At 40.0% G+C, this 4,279-nt stretch overlaps 1 pseudogene; it reads left to right on the top strand.

The window, feature by feature from the left end:
- Nucleotides 1-3,712: 3,712 nt before the first annotated feature.
- LOC136143009 (ATP synthase subunit g, mitochondrial pseudogene) lies at nt 3,713-4,024 on the top strand (annotated as a pseudogene).
- The last annotated feature ends 255 nt before the right edge of the window (nt 4,025-4,279 follow it).

The raw sequence follows: 4,279 nt of genomic DNA, 5'->3' as shown, positions 1-4,279 counted from the left end.
ATGCTTAGGACCAATTAGAAAGGATTCCAATTGTTAGATATGTAATACTTGTTAGGATGATAGAATCTTGGAGCTAGGCAAAGCCTTAAGAATATCTAGTACCATTCTATATTTGCAAATGAGAAAGCTAAGATTCAGGAAGGTGAAGAGACTCATCTAAGTATACGTAGCTAACGTCGTGGCTTATCGGGGTCTAGAATTCAGAGTTCCAAGCTGCCAATTCAGCGATCTTTCCATCATACCATACTTTCCTAAGATCATACTTGGTTCTACCACTACCTTTGTAACACAAAAATATCTCATGCCAACCCACCAAGAGCATTAGTACAGAGGTGCTCTGTGAACTTCCTTGAATCAGCCTGGAAGAGATAAGACTTCGAGTTCATGTCAACCACTTACACCATCTCAGAATTACCAGTTCTTTCATCACCACCCAATGAAAGAATGCATGGGGAGCCCCATCATTCAAATTTTTATATCCCCTTGAGTGTCCTGGGGTTGTTCATATTCTCAAACCTGATTCAAAGGTGTAGACTTGGGCAAAAGGCCATCTACTGATCAAATAGCACATAAAGTAATTTTTTAAATGCAGATCTAGAATATCCTTTAATAATCATTTGTCTTTAATTATATTTCCACAAGCTGCTTTCTAGTCCTAAAACAACTTTACAAGATTAAGAATATGCTTCTACCATATTTTGGCATTTCACCATATAGGACAAAGACGTGAACACGACTGTGAGGTGAACAAACTGAATTTGAGCAGCCTAAATGCAAATTAAGAGAAAAGTTACTCAGAGAAAGTCACCTTTAATAACATCCAAAAGGCATGGCAAACTGAAGTGTGGTTTGGGCAGATACGTGGGTGTAGTTGTGCAAAAGATTCTATTAGTGACCCCAATTCTCCACTTCTACCTGTATCTATACCTTTTGTCATATAACTCTGCAGTCCTTTCCAACCGAGCTGGGACATAATTCCTTACCCCTGGATTTAGTCATGATGACATGCTTTGGCCAATGGGATTAGCAAATGTGATAGAGTCTTAAAAAGTGCTTGCTGGATTTGGCTCACTCATTCTTGTGCTTACACCTTCCCGGTGAGAAGTACATGCCTAACTTTGCTGCTGTCGGGGGGCAGGAAGAAAGACATGCGAATCAGAACTGCTGCAGCTAAGGTATTCTAGATTGTCCGGCCTAGAGCAAAGCCCATCCAACCCCAAGGATGTGTTTGTGTGACTAAATGAATGAATGAATCAGTGCAGGAAACCGAACTCTAAAGCAAGATCAGACTAATGGTTAGTCTAAACAATGAACTGGAGCTGGAAGCTGTGAAAGCCAAGATATGAGTGTGTGTGTAGCGTGGGTAGGGGGCGTGAAATTCAGGCAGCCCTTGGCAAGAGTAGGCACAAACAGGATGAAGTAGTATAACTAGGAGGGTGCAGATCTGCAAGAAAGCACTGTTGATGAGGCTTGTGTGACCGAGTGGCATGAGGGACTGTTTGAGACCTTTTCCTTCTATAGAGATTTTAGAATAAAGTAGACATTACAGCTGAAATCAAGCCTTATTTGGAACAAAGACAAATTTTCCCAGACTGGATTTAAAAAAAGGCTTAGTTTTTGGCTCAAAGATTCCATGCCACCTGGCATTTTCCATAAAGAGAAAAACTAGGGATACCTGAGACGGAAGAGAGCAGTTCTCTTGGAGGTATGCCTAGGGTCCATCTGCAAATGGAAATATGATTACAAACCTTGAGCACTATTCCTGGATCAGTGTTCATGTATTCCTGTGTTCCTCCTGTATTCCTAAAGGGAGATTAACCCTTCACCTCACCTTCCTGAGAAAGAACAGGAGGGGGGTCACTCTTGGTTACTCCCTCAATATTGAGAAAACTAGTCAATATTTGGGTAGGTCTACAAGTGGGAGCTGATATCTTTATCATTGGTCATATTGCTCTGCCTCCTAAGGTACTGGGGAGAGATGGGAAGTGCAAGAGACAGTATCTCTTAAAAAATGCCTGACCATTCAAATTCCCAGTTTTCACTTTCTGAAGCTTATGGAAAGATGGGTACCTCCTGTGCCAACAGGTCCCGGAGACAGGATGCAGAATGGCTAGGATACTGCTCACTTGGAGCAGAGGTGCTCCAGAAAAGTGGTGAATGTGGATGTGGTGGGAGACGCCCAGCTGAGAGTCAGGTAGCAGGTGTGCTAAGTCCCCCAGGGGAGCTGCTTGGAGGTGATTCCTTCATCAGCAGGGCTGTTGGGATCAGCACCTGGCCACACCAAGTCTTTTGACAATAGGATGAATGCTCAGTGAAAAATTACACAATGAGCTCAATCAACCTGCCACTGGTGGTCATATAAAGAAATGACTTTTCTCTTTCACTCTTCCTTGTCTCCACACTGGAGGACGTGTAACCTGCTGGGAATAGGGAAGTGGGGTCAAGTAGACTATAGACCATGCCCCTCCTTCAAGCCTGCAGAGCAGTGGATCTCAACTGTATCATACTCGATGCTCTTCCACCCAGTTTTGTTTATTTGTTTGTTCGTGTGTGGTAAAATACACATAACATAAAATGTACCATCTCAACCATTTGTAAGTGCACAGTTCAGTAATGTTAAGTACATTCACATTGTTGTGAAACCAATCTCCAGGATTCTTTTCATCTGACAAAACTGAAACTCCGTACCCATTAAACAATTACTCCTCATTCCTCCTCCCCCAAGCTCCGGGCAACCATCATTCTACTTTCTGTCTCTATGAATTTGACTATTCTAGGTACCTATATAAGTGGAATCATACAGTATTTGTCTTTTTGTGACTGGCTTATTTCACTTACTTAATATCCTCAAGTTTCATCCATATTGAATCATATGTCAGAATTTCCTTCCTTTTTAGGGTTGAATAATATTTCACCGTGTGTGTGTGTGTGTGTGTGTGTGATATTATATATATCACATTTTGCTTATTCATTCATCTGTCAGTGGACACTTGGGTTGCATCCACCTTTTGGCTATTGTGAGTAATGCTGCTATGAATATAGGTATACACATATCCCTTTGAGACCCTTTCAATTCTTTTGGGTACATGCCCAGATGTGGAATTGCTGGATCATACAGTAATTCATTTTTAAATATTTTGAAAAATGCTCACTCCATTTTTAAAGAGATATTTTATAATGTGATGATTTAATATATGTATACGTTGTGGATGATTATCACAATCAAGTTAATTAACACATCCATTACCTCACATAGTTACCATTTTGGGGTGTGTGTGTAGTGAGAACACTTATGATTCATTCTCTTTGCAAATTTCAACTATACAATACAGTTTATTAACCATAATCACCATGCTGTACATCAGAGCCATCTGATGTACAGAGTACATCAGAGTACATCTGATGCTGTACATCAGAATTTATTCATCTTATAACTGAAAGTTTTTATCCTTTGACCAACATCTCCTCATTTCTCCCACCCCAGCCTCTGTCAATCACCATTCTAATCTGGTTCTATGAGTTCAACTTTTTTAGATTCACATCACATTGTATGCCTTAAAGAAAACCATATTGTACAACCTAAACATATATAATTTTTATTTGTCAATCATATCTCAATAAAGCTGTAAAATTTTTAAATAAAATGAAAAAATTAAGAAAAGAAGGAGATTCAGCTGGCCAGTCAGGGTGACAGGCTTTCTGTCCTAGAACCATGGCCCAGTTTGTCCATAACCTCGCGGAGAAGGCCCCAGTGCTGTTCAACGCTGCTGTGACTTACTCGAAGCCTCGATTGGCCACATTTTGGCACTACACCAAGGTTAAGCTGGTTCCTCCAATCTCTGCTGAGATCCCTACAGCTATTCAGAGCTTGAAAAAAATTATCAATAGTGCTCAAACTGGTAGCTTCAAACAGCTCACAGTTAAGGAAGATCTACTGAATGGTTTGGTGGCCACTGAGGTGTGGATGTGGTTTTATGTTGGCGAGATCATAGGCAAGCATGGCATCATTGGCTATGGTGTTTGAAGACCAATCTTTGCTTTATTATTTGGGTATTCTTGGACCATGTGTGAGCAGACTGCTATTTGAATAAAATAAGGCAATGTGTCAAAAAAAAAGAAAAGAAAAGGAGAAATATTTTATATCATCCTCTGTGCTCTACTGAGATGAAATTCAAGGGTAATATAATCCAACTTCACAGTAAGTTTTAAAAATCTGTATAATATCCTGTGATCTAAAGGAGAAATAAGAGGAAAGTAATTTATAATATAAAATATATTT

The sequence above is a fragment of the Phocoena phocoena genome, chromosome X, assembly GCF_963924675.1.
Source record: "Phocoena phocoena chromosome X, mPhoPho1.1, whole genome shotgun sequence".
NCBI classification, from domain to species: domain Eukaryota; kingdom Metazoa; phylum Chordata; class Mammalia; order Artiodactyla; family Phocoenidae; genus Phocoena; species Phocoena phocoena.
The sequence above is the reverse complement of the archived record's forward strand: the minus strand, read 5'-3'. Positions and strand labels throughout refer to the sequence as shown.